Consider the following 13,731-nt stretch of genomic DNA (forward strand, 5'->3'; position numbering starts at 1 on the left):
AAGACAAATGTTTGCTTTTGAAATGTGTTTGTGATATTTTTAATGTAGTGCTTCATTTTGAAAGAGATATGAGGCATTTTGCATTTTGTGTGTGCAATTCTTGGATTTGTGTGTAAAGTTTTGAAAAAAAGAGGCAGCTTTTTGAAAATGTGTGTAAGCAGTTGAAAAAAACTGTAACACATCTAACCATTGTTTAAGACACCATTTTAAGTAAGGAATCAGAGGCATTAACTTTCGAATAATTGAATGGACCGGAGTCAATTATTCCGCTTATACCACCGTTACCACACCACAGGACATTGTTCAAATGTTTAAATTCAATGTTTGTCAATGTTGTTGATGATAGGACTACTTTCTTGCGCATCTCATTTCAAGCGTCCGTTAGAGAGAACGGACTCGGAAGCTTGAGCCCTGTGATGTGTGGACTTGGTTTGTTAGTGGGGACCTAAACCTGAATGCACCAACTCATGCAAGCATGGGGACTCGTGTCACTGTGGGGACCAAAATTGAGGCCCCCACGGGCACAAAAGCTTATAAATTGTACAGAACGATCATTTTTGAAAATCTAAAAATGCAAAAAGTTTTCTATGATCTTTAGGTTTAGGGGTTGGGTTAGGGGATAGAATACACAGTTTGTACAGTATAAAAAACATTACGCCTATGGACTGTCCACACGGGGATAGTAAACCAGACATGTGTGTGTGTGTGTGTGTGTGTGTGTGTGTGCGTGCGTGCGTGCGTGCGTGCGTGCGTGCGTGCGTGTGTGTGTGTGTGTGTGTGCGCACCTGCGTGTTTGCAGTAACGTGACAGAAAAGCCAGTGATAATAAATTATTTATTCCTCGTATTGTTTCTATCTTCAGCAGTACAAAAAATCACTCAAACTTTTTAAAGAGTAGGTCTATCAAAATATATTTGTTATCAGTTATAAGCAGCTTGCAGAGGAAAACGAACCAGTAGGCTATCAGTGTTTATTAATGCATTTTGTTTTTCTAATTAGTTATTTTATTTATTCGATTTCAGTATATGTATTTCTTGTTTTTGAAATGCTTTGTTTATTGAAACGAAACTGCACACGTTTCAGTTAACAGTAAAGTTTGACATTATAAACGACAGATCAAGAGCAGGGACAGGTGCTTTGTGCGGTGATTGCCACACTATAACCTTTCTATTGTTTAAACTTGGCGAAGTGATATTTACATTTACATTTATGCATTTGGCAGATGCTTTTATCCAAAGCGACTTACATTGCTTTATCCTATACATTTATACATAGGCATGTGCAATCCCTGGGATCGAACCCACAACCTTGCGTTGTTAACGCAATGCTCTTACCACTGAGCTACAAGAAAGCTATGTGATATGGTGATATGGAACTGTTATGCGGTCAGCAAACCTGGAACACCTTCCTAGATGTGCATTTACTGAAAGTTAATGCATACCCATAGAACGTTTGTCAACCAAACAGATTGAAGCGTTCAACAGCCCCGTGGTATAATACGTTTTAACCTACACCTATACCAAAACCATGGTGTATTTAAACATTAAGAAATGGACACACATCAATAGCCGTACAGTCATTTTATTATTATTTTAAAGTTTTCATTTAGTTTGTGAAGGTTCATGCTGTAATGAACACTGCAAGGGCGAAGTGTGGATCACACAGCTGATCAGTGTGGTGTTTTATACATACAGCTGTCAGACAGAATATCAGAACAAATTTCCTGCTAATTGTATATATTATGACTCCCGGAAAGTTTGTTTAATTTCTTTGCATTTTGTACTGGAAGCTAACCTCATTCAGTCAAATTCATTAACATTTGCGGCTGACTTTGTGTGTGTGTGTGTGTGTGTACCTGGTGGTGCTGATGCAAATGAACAGCTGTCTTAGCGTCCCTTGGCAGCAGATGTCCAGCCAGAGTTTTTGTTTGTGTGTGAGACTTCAGAGAGCCGTCTGTGCACTTGATTGGCAGAGCAGAATCAAATATTCTCCCTGCAGTGAGTCACTCAATGGGTATCTGTCCAGGACTGATGCCAGGACAGGTGTGTGTGTCATATGATTGGCAGGTAAAAAGTGGAGCGATTTTAGTCTCATTAATTATTCACGCGTAAAACAAGATACACACATGCGTAAACAGTTTCACATGAACAAAACCTAATTTACGTGCATAAAGTATACATATACATTTACAAAAAGCAATACACGTGCGTAAAACAAAACTATTTTCTCATAAAGTACGTTTCACAAACATACGACTGTGCACAAATATTTCGAAAGTTTAAAATGTACACGTTTATCGTGTTATGTGAATGTAAAAATCGTCACTCACGTGTAGGGATGTAACGATTCACCGTGAACCGGTTGAAAATCGGTTATAATGAGTGACGATTCAAATCGGTTGAGGTGTGAACTGAATCGCAATACATTTTTTGAACAGCAGGGGCCGCTATTTTCACTGCAAACCTAAACGTGGATGCTGATATTTCTTAAATGCAAAAAAATCCAAGAAAAGCACAGACAGTATTAGTTTGTTTATATTAAAGAGACTTTTTCTATTATTAATTTGTTATAAAATTGCAGTTTAGTTTTGTTATTTGAAATAAAACATTATTTTATTATACAAAGAAACGTGAAGCATTTAAGAAATAATGCAAGGGAAGTTGTTCATTTCTAATTTGTTTCAACTCTTTTTTTTTTAAATAAATCGTGAGTAAATCGTGAATAAATCGCATCGTGAGATCAGAATCGTGACTCGCATCGCATCGCATCGCGAGCTGAGTGAATCGTTACATCCCTACTCGCGTGTGAATCGGCTTGGATGTGTGTGTGTGTGTTTTTTGAGACTCTCCTGGCAGCGCAACCCCACCCACGTGGTTGTCGTACTCTTTAGAAAATCAGATTCAACCTTACCATTCAACCAATCATAAACGTGGAGAGCACAGGACTCAAGGAAAACGGCTCTGCGCACCTTTTGCGCAGCTACAAATCTATGCGCCCATACAAAACAATGTTTCCAAAAACTAGTTATTTATTGTCCTTGTTCATTTAAAACATACATTGTATGGACATACAAACATAAACATATCTCATCTATCAGGCACAGTTTGTTACCCAGACGGATTTTAGCAGTTCAGTGGAAGTGACTGCTGGTTGTGTAGTTTTTAAGTGGTCATGTTCACTCACTATTTCATACTTTTCTCCTACAAAATAAGTTAATAAAAACAGATTTATTGCGTGGCTGTATTATGTTTTAATACAGCATCACAGCTCAGAGAGTAGATTTGCGAAACTGTACAAACGAGCCTTTAGTGCTAACACTACAGCTGCTTGAGTTCTCTCCACGATTATGATTGGTTGAATGATAAGGTTGAATCTGATTGGCTAAAGAGTACGACAACCCACGTGGGAGGGGTTGCGCTGCCAGGAGAGTCTCAAAAAACACACACACATCCAAGGTGATTCACACGTGAATGACGATTTGCACATTCACATAACATGATAAACGTGTACATTTTAAACTTTCGAAATATTTGTGCACAGTCGTATGTTTGCGAAACGTACTTTATGAGAAAATAGTTTTGTTTTACGCACGTGAATTGCTTTTTGCAAATGTATATTTATACTTTGTGCACGTAAATTAGGTTGTATTCATGTGAAACTGTTTACGCATGTGTGTATCTTGTTTTACGCGTGAATAATTAATGAGACTAAAATCGCTCCATAATAAAGTGGTGGTTGGCATTAAATCTGGATCCAATGGCAGGTCTCCATGACGACACAGTCCCCCAGCCCTGCATGGCTTCCATCCCTATATGAGTCCTGAACATTCTCAGATAGGAATAAAAAGCCATACGGGGCAGAGAGCAACGAAGGGGATCCGTTGAAAATATTTACATCAATTAACAAAAAAATACACAAAATCTAACATTTTTAACCGCACAGAGACATCATTGTACCACAATTAAGTATTACGACCTGGCGCGACATCTAGCGGAGATGTGTGGAGTTGCAATACAGCTGTGAGCAAGAGACTACCAATCTTTATATGATCTCGTGTATATCTCACTGCCATACTCGTCACTACTACCGTTGTGACCATTATAGGACATTCTTTCCGATACAAGGTCGACAAGAATAACGTCATATCCCTAATCTTTAAAAAAATAGCGCTAGTTTTGCCAACCGGTGCCAAAACGTGTAAACTGGATGAAAAGAAACCGCAGGTTTTTTTTGTAAATGATTTATAAGATTGTAACCTGTGTTTCCTTCGTTACAACCTATGCGTTTTGAGGTTGTTGGCTGGGTTAGTTTCAATGATTGTAACACCAAGCTCCGTCAATTACGCGAATACGAGGAAGGCACTGCACCTGTTGTCCAGCCATTGCGATGTCCGAAAGCTGAGGTGAAAATTCACCAAAATATGTTGAATATTTTCTCTCCATCCATGCAGCAATCACAATTTAGTTTGCGCAACAGGAGGGAGCATAAACACGATTAGCAATCTGTATAGAAAAAACTTAAAATAGATATCATAAATAAAATACAAGACAAGAGTGTAAAAAACAGAAATACATATTGATCGGGCTACGTTCTTCAGCCGCTGACGTGCTGTTTGGTGCGTAGAAACTTGCAGCGCAATTCGTCACCCTGTCATACGTGACATTAGAATGACCATCGTATGATGATGAAATGACTGAAACGTCCGTGTGACATTACTAAAACGTTACTCTTTAACACTCGTGCGTTGTTTTACAGTTAAAAGTGCGCTTCATTCTGCTCGACTTTTGCTGTGAAAAAAATAAGTCAAAGAAAGACACACGGACAGAGGAAGCCCTGATCGATAATATCAATGACCTGATGAGAGAAGCCATGGCGCAGCAGCAATGTGACAGGAGAATGATGATGAACGGCGAAAGTGGTCCAGACTCCTGGAGCGAGCGCGGAGGAAATAAGTCTGTGGAGGATAAAAGTTATCACAGAACAGCATTCCTCATTCCAACGCATCGCGCGTTACGCGTCGTCCCGATCCCCCCGACCCAAATGACCGCTTTCCAGCTCCCGTGCCTCAGCTCGGATGATCATGAATAGGAATCGGTAGTAGCGACTGTGAGCCAGCAGGTGGATGTCGCCTCGCCCAGTCAGAGTGCCGGTTTAACGGGGCGCAGCAGCGCGTCAGTCAGCCGGTCGGGCCGTTCCGAGTTTGAGCAACGTTGTGCAGCTGTGCGCTCTTCCATTCACTCGCGCAGACAGAGGCGAGGGGGCCGCCGTAAGGAGGGGTGGGGGTACGGACGGCCCCCCCCCCCGGAGCCGGGATGACCAATGGCAGACGAGCACCGAGAACAGAAAGGACATCATACCTGAGCACGAGACCAACCTCAGCGCGCGCGAGGGCTTTCCCCCTCCTCATCTGTTACAGAAACGCGCGTGTAAATAAAGGGCCGCGGTCGCTGAATAGGGTCTTTTTTAACCCTCTTTTCAAATACCGCCAGAAAGCAATTTCTTTCTGCCCCTGATTATACACGAGAGACGTAGGGAGCGCTAAAGCCGTTAAATATAAGTGTGCGTGTGTGTGTGTGTGTGTGTGTGTGTGTGTGTGTGTGTGTGTGTGTGTGTGTGTGTGTGTGTGTGTGCGTGTGCGTGCGTGCGTGTGTGTGCGTGCGTGTGTCTGTGTGTGTCTTCATTCTAATGGGCACCTCACCAGGACACCCTGTACTTGCTCTCTCCTCCAATGTGTGTGTGGTTCTTAGGTTTCCCTTTTGTATTCTGTCAGGCGTCCGTTCCTGTTGGTTGTCCTAACAACACACTGCAGACCAAGACCGCTGAGACAAAAGACAGCTCCAAGTGTCTACTGAGAGAAGAAAAAGGGTTTGGAGAGTTCAATGCCCCCTCCTCTACACTAGTACATTCCACAGCGTTTCCTCGCGCACTCCCTCTCTCCTTACCTCTCCACTGCTGTCTCCTGCACTGGGCGCGCATCTCGGTGGAATGGAGAGAAGGAAGGAAGGAGAGATGGGGTCAAAGCCATTTTTTTGGAGATGGTTTCTTCGGGCGATAACGTAGCCATTTGAAGCAAATGTCAAATGATGTCACTCTTTAATCTGTTTTTGTTTTGTTGTTTTGCATTGCACCCAGAGAAAAAAATTATTATGGCTCAGAGACAGACAGAGGTTGCCACATGGTTTCTACTGCCAAATGCATTAGAATTCATAGAAAATCAATGAAGTGTTTTTTAGAGGGCATGAGGCAGAGGTTTGTATAGGGGTCCAAAGTGCAAATCACAATGTTTATGCTCTTTCTGACTGAATTAACTTCCTTTAGTTTTTCTATAAGAACAAAGCCAAAACAGCACCCTTTAGACATTGTGTTTGTATCATTTCTGTGTATTTGGAGTAACATTTGGATCACTAAAATAACAGTCTGTCTCTGTGATATGTCTGAATACCTCACACACTGATCCAACATCGAAACACTATAACTTCTGGATAAAAGAGTCCAGATACAATTGTGTAGCTTAAATCTCTTTGAGGGAAACCATGAGACAAAATGGTTTAAGTGGTTTCATGGTTGAAAGAGCTCTAATTCATTTTCTTAATATCCTCACAATACACGTGTTAGAAATAAAACAATTTCAATACATATGAGAAAATGCAAGTGAAAGCAATTGCATATAGAAAATTATCATCTGAAACAGGTAATTTGGAAAATGGCAATCAGTAATTCAGCATTTGTACAAGGGATCCAGGTTTATTTTGTGAAAAACACAGCCTGGTTTTTTTTACACAGAAAAGAAAGCTTTCAGACAGAGATGGAAACAGAAATGTGTTCATGTAGCTCAACTGATAGACCATTGTGTTTTGCAGCACATAGGTCACATGGGTTTGATCCCAGGAAACACAAAAGCTGATAAAATGCTTTGGATGTGCTGTAAGTTGCTTTGGATAAAAGTGAAAAAAGGAAAATTCTGTCATCATTTACCCACCCTTGTGTCATTCCAAACCTGTATGACTTTCTTTCTTCTGCAGAACACTAATGAAGATATTTTGAAGAAAGTTGTGTAACCGAACAGCGCCGGCACCCATTCACTTCTATTGTATGGACACAAAACCAATGCAAGTGAATGGGTGCCAGTTACCAACATTCTTCAAAATATATTCTTTTGTGTTCTGCAGAAAAAAGAAAGTCATACAGGTTTGGAGTGACAAGAGGGTGCGTAAATGATGACAGAATTTTTAGACTTTTTTTAAGACTAACCTGCAAAATATACATAAAACTATTTAGAGACCTCAGTCTTGACTTTTGAACAGTCTGTTCACCCCAAAGATGCGTGTCTGTTTTTAGAGCTAAAGTTGGGCACACCTGCGTGCGCGATTAGATGGTGGGATTGTGTGAACAGTAACGTCGGCCACCAGAACAAAAAGAGAGACAGGAAAACCAGAGAGTCATCTGGTCTGCAGCGAGGCACCCTGTCAGAATTCCGCGCTCAGCTCTCTGGACGCCGCACCAGCACAACCACACAATGAAGTGCATAATCAACTGGGATTTATCTAACAAAGAGTAGCCTGCCACACATGGGCAACACACACACTCGGTCAGAGTCGCACATACACGCGCGCTGGCACCTGAACGCATTTGCTAAAATACAAACAGGCAAACACTGGCATAGAAAAGCACACACTCACAGAAGCTGAAATAAGCACACCATTGAGCCCCCAAAGCACACCTACCACCAGTTTTAGATCCACTGAATCAGCAGCCAGAATTGTCAGTAAATGAGAACACACACACACATCAACACACACATACACTACACAACACACTTTAATTATTGAAATGTGATTTGCAGAGCCGTGTGTTTGTGTGAATGAACATGTTTGTGTCACAGTATGTACAGATGTGGATGGCTGGGTAAATCGTGCAAGGTAGCATATGCCTGTTTCCGTGTGCATTTGGCTGTGCATCTCTGTGTGTGTTTGTGTGCGTGTAATGTGAATGAATGAGTGAGTTGCGTGTGTATGTGAGCATGAGGTGCGGGTCTAGCAGGGGGTCTAACAGCTCTTTGATCATTACAGCCTGCCGAAGAGAAGTTCTGACAGAATACTGCCCCCCGCGCACACGCACATACATGCACGCTCACGCGCACACTTACAGTAAACACCGTTTTCACTACTTTCAATTTGAAATCTGTAATTCTTTACGCTGTGTGCACATAAATGCATTTACAATCAATTTAGCAGATGGGAAACATCACAGAGGCAACAATACAGAAGAAATGGAAAAGTAAAGAAACGGAAAATAAGTACTCCTGATAGGGTTATGGCTTCAGTTTAGCTGTCTTTTTTCTACTTGATCTAACCTTTGCAGTCCGCATGAATTCAAATTTTTGCATTGTAGTATATGTTAGCTTTCTGTGATGGAAGGCTAGGATAGCTATAAATAAGTGTGGGCCAAAACATTGATACATTTTGCATTTATAATATAAAAGCATCCAAAAATCGCAATCACTGTTCCCAGAAAAACAGATCAACGATTTATATTTCAATATATCCACCAAAAAATGACACGCTGGACCTTTAAATAACATTAAACGATATTTTTGACTTAAACATGACAAAATATTTGCACTATGAATCAGTGGGCAGTGTTTGACATATTTCTTTTCAGATTTAAATTGTTTTTACTGCTATAGAGAGACAGACAAGCAAAGATACCAGAATGATAACATTATCCAGGGTGTACTCAAACCCAGATCTCCCATGAGCATGAAAGCTCAGTATGCTGGATCACTCGCACAAGTCACAAGGTCAAAACTCCAGTCAGCCACATGTTACTGTCACAGTTGAGTTCCTGAGCCTGTCCTCTCATTCACTCAAGGGTGAAATCTGTTTATCTTTAGATACAGAAACTTTGTGAAAGCGGTCTTCTCTCTACTTTTTACCTCCTCCCCAATAGAACAGTATAGAGGTGGTGGATAATGTAGTATTGGGAGTGTTGCTCAGTGTGTATGTGTGTGTCTCTGAGCTCTGATCATGGTCAAGATCTGAGACTCTTCATTCTGGGTTTACTTTAGAAGTAGGCTACTTAACAGTCCCCTTCAGTTTAATATCATTCAGACAGTTTCTCTCACTCTCCCTGTCTCACTCTTTGATTAAAGGTAGTGTGATTGGCATTATTCCATTGGATCAAGTGTGGACAACAGCAGCAATCTGTTAGTGTACCTAGAAAGAGTAAATAACCAATTAAAGATGTAGTTCACCCATCAATAAATATCTGGTAAAATCCAGTTCATTAACTGGGTAACACTTCACAGTAAGGTTGCATTTGTTAACATAAGTAAGTGCATTAACTAACAATGAGCAATAACGTTTGTCAGATTTTTTAATATTTGTTACACCGTGTCTACACCGGACGCAACAGAACCCATTATAATCTCAAATTTTGTCCACAGTGGATGCGGCGTGACAAACCCATTAAGAACAATTAAGATCTTAATTAAGATCACGCTCTCTAAGATCTCAAAACTCCAGACTTTTGATAACACCTAGAATAACTAAATCCACCAAAGGGGGTAAAGCTTTCTCATACATAGCACCTAAACTCTGAAATAGCCTCCCCGATACTATTCGAGGGTCAGACACACTCTCCCAATTTAAATCTTGATTAAAGACTTTTCAGCCAAGCATTCACTAATACATAGCTAATGAACAGCAGCTACGCTAATTATTCTCTTTCTGCCCTCGCCTCGGGATGCCCATGCCGAGGTAGGGAGAGATTCCGCCAGGCCCAGATGAACGTCATATGCCCATCCCCAACTAGAGATTACGCCAGCTACATCGGAAAATCCCGTGCCATCCTCCTGCGAGAACCTGCGGACTGACTGACCATCCCAGCTCCATCCAAGGCAATTCCATCACCACCCAAGAAAAAGGTGACCATCTGGCCGGCCCAGCTCAGACAATTCCATCCCCAACCGAGAGCAAAGACGGACTACTTGTCACATTAATGCTAAATTTACAATACTTGGTATTTAATGCTAAACTTACATCACATGACAGCAGTTTGAAGTTATAGCTGCACTCAGTGACTTGATTGGAGGTTGCTGGGTGGGTGTTTGTAGGGAGTGGGGGGGCTTGTTGGTTGTGGTTCGGGGCGTTTCATTTGTTGGGACTGTGTGGGTCTGGTCTGGTTGGTCTTGTTTTGTGGTCGATGTCGGACAACAGAGGAATAAAGTTAATTATGCCATTACTATTTTTCCCTGGTTGTTCCTCTGTCGTTTGTTGTTGATCGCGGAATGGGACCGGGTTGGACCTGCACGGTTTCGGAGGGTGGGGCTTCCTGGGTCGCAGCTCGTGGGCTCTCCCTGGTCTTCGTGGAAGTGGCTCGGTGGCTTTGGTCGGGGTCACTGAGTGCAGCTATGACACGTCAGAGGAGATCTGGCCCTCCCGGCTGAGCCTGGTTTCTCCCGAGGTTTTTTTTTCTCCATTTATTCATCATTGGAGTTTGGGTTCCTCGCCACAGCAGTGCAGTGTTGGCTTGCTCACCGGGAGACTGCATTTATTTATTTATTCATTTATTTATTTATTAGATATTATTTATTAGAATGATCTTGCTTGGTCTATAAACACCATGCACTTTGCCGTGTTTTACCTTTCTGTGTTTTTCTTATTTGCTCCTGTAAAGCTGCTTTGGAACAATGCACATTGTGAAAAGCGCTATATAAATAAAATTGAATTGAATTGAATTGAAGAACAAGCAGGTTGTCATGTCGCGTCGTGCCTGTCGCGTCTGGTGTAGACAAGGTGTTAGTTAATGCCAATACAATTATTCATGTTACTAATGTTAACAGGTCAGTTTTCAAAACCTATTAGTAAATGCTAAAATTAACATGAATTGAGACATGCTGTAGAAGTATTGTTTATTAATGTTAGTTAAAGGTCCAGTGTGTAATTTTTTGGAGGATATTGACAGAAAGGCAATGTCTTCAGAGGTGTATAAAGACTTTACATAATGAAGCGTTATGTTTTTATTACCTTAGAATGAACTATTTATCTATACACCTCGGGTCCCCTTGCATGGAATTCACACAATTCTACAGTAACCCTAAACGGATAAACTGGTCTACAGAGAGTGTTTCGTAAATACATTATCTCCTTCGGCAAAGAAGCGAAAACTTGATGACATCTTAGTTCTGTTTCATCGTGGTGCTTCAAAAGGGAGGGGTGGAGTGAGCCGTTGGTTGCAATTCGTAATCTCACCACTAGATGCCACTAAATTTCATACATTTCTCTAAACCTTTAATGCATAAACTAACTGTTAACAAATACAACCTTATTTTAAAGTGTGACCAATTACTCTTATGTGCTTCCAAACCCGTGTGACCTTCTTCCACAGTGGAACACAAATTAAATTGTGAAGAATTTCTAGAGTAAATAAAATAAATGTCAGTAAATGAAGACTGGTGTTGTCAACTTCCAAAGTTTTCATAAAATATATTTTTATGGCACTCCATCCCCTACTCACATTTAGTATGCAAAATAGAGTGGCCAGGATATTCTTCAAAAACCCATTTGTTTTCTAGAGAAGAAATAAAGTTGTGTTTGTATGACAGGTAAATACTCATTGGGAGAATTTTTTCAGGGACGTAGATACATCAATAGTTGAGATGACACAGTGGTAGTTATTTAATGATGCAGTTGTGAAATAACAGTCCAGCGGTGAGGGCTAATCAATACCTTTCGAGACCTTGAGCTGCGATTGGTTATTACCTGCTGTCAAACTCTATGACATGTTTCCCTTCACCTCTTACACTCCAGGTATAAGGTAATAGTGTGTGTGTGTGTGTGTGTGTGAGTGAGAGAGTGCGTGAGAGCGCGTGCGTGAGTGTGTGTGTGTGTGTGTGTGTGTCGAAGTCGATGCGTGAGTGTGTTTTTGCTTGAGACAGGCAGCTCTTCCCGCTGAGTGGTTGTCATGGCTACAGCAGGGAGATGGAATGCGGTAAATATCTCAATTTCCCAATCAAACACACACACACACACACACACACACACACGCACACGCTCACACACACAGTTGGTCTTTTGGGAGAAAGGTCAGAACATGCCAGAAGACAGGAAGAGAGAGAGATCACTGTGGTGTATGTTAAACTTGCAGATACATCGGTCTGTTATTTGAACACACTCCTGGCACAAGATGTTATCGCCTATGGTGCTAATTAACCAAAAACTCAATCAAATTATAAACCTGAGCGAAAAACATCAAAGTTGCTCTGAGATTGTGAAACAACAAGCAGGCCTGGCTCTTCAACATGATCAATATTACATTTCTGGTTTCTCTAATTAGGTTTGTTTGAACCAGCACTAATCAATGTCTTATGAGATCAAGGTATTCTACAGAGTACACTTTCCCAACCGGAGGTTGCAAGTTCACCCCCAGTTAAGGGTGGAGCAGGCACTAGAGAGTTACTGATTGGATGAAATGTATCTGCTAAGTACCCAACCATGATGATGTTAGCAGATTGTGTATAATTAAGCAAGTGTGTCGGTTTGTGTGCACGTTATTATTTGGTAACGGCTGCCTGGGGGCTGAAATCTGCCACTGTTGTCAGTAGAGGTACATTTTCTAACACAGTTAAAGACATTAATTTAAACTTTGAGGGACTTCACAAACTCTATTTTAATTTAATGAATAGATGATCATTCCTACGTTGCTTGTTCAAGCCACTTTTTTACCTGGTATTCTGGCAGTAAAGCATCCAAATTTCCCAACACAATCTCACAGCAAAATCGTAACTATTTTACAATGTGGCTAATTCGTATGAATTCGTACAACCTCATTTGTACATTTTAGTACGATTTGCTTTCACGCCATTGACGTAAGGGTTAGGGGCAGGGTTAGGGCTGGGGCTTTTTTTAGTAATCCTATGTTTTTGTACGATTCGAAACGTACGTATTCATACGAATAAGCCACCTTGTAACATAGTTACGTATTTCCGTAAGATCAGGTTGAATTTCTCTATACTTCCACAAAATCTCTCTGTCATGATACAACTATTAACTACTTCTTTTGTCAAAATTGCAGAGGTGTAAAGTATTTGAGAATTTTTACTCTCCAGTACATTTTCGAGTGCTTTTAATTCCTTTCCTTGTACTACATATAAGCATACAGTATATCATACTTTTTACTTTACTACATTTGATAAATACATGTTGATTTTTTACCTATACAAAATCTAGTACTTAATTTACTTTTATTCAAGTATTTTTACTTAATTTTACTTAAGTACGTGAGTAGTTAAGTAAAAAAAACAAAAAAATGTACTTCGCAAATGGAGTACAGATACTTGAAAAATGTAGAGTAAAAATACTCAATTACTTCAGAAATCGTATTGCCTGTTTGTAGTCATTCATAGTTTTTGTATTATTTTCTCATCTTTAAATTTACAAGTGTTAAGGTTTATACAGCCATTCGTTTTATGGTTACTTAGTATTTTTATTTCGGATATTAGTAACTGCATAAGTAATTACTTTGTTACTTGAACTGAAAGTCTGACAAGGAAAGACAGTGAGAGCAAAAGAGAGACATGTAGTCTCAAGAAAGAGTGAAGCAAAAGGATGAACCAGGAGTAGAAAGAGAACAACAGCAGAACCAAATTCAAAGAAGTGAAAAGAAATTAAAAGAGAGAAATGTGAAAGAAGGACTGGTCACCTGGAGATCCTGGCCTGGGCTGAGCCATGGG

The sequence above is a fragment of the Triplophysa rosa genome, linkage group LG17 (genome assembly GCF_024868665.1).
Source record: "Triplophysa rosa linkage group LG17, Trosa_1v2, whole genome shotgun sequence".
Lineage (NCBI taxonomy): Eukaryota > Metazoa > Chordata > Actinopteri > Cypriniformes > Nemacheilidae > Triplophysa > Triplophysa rosa.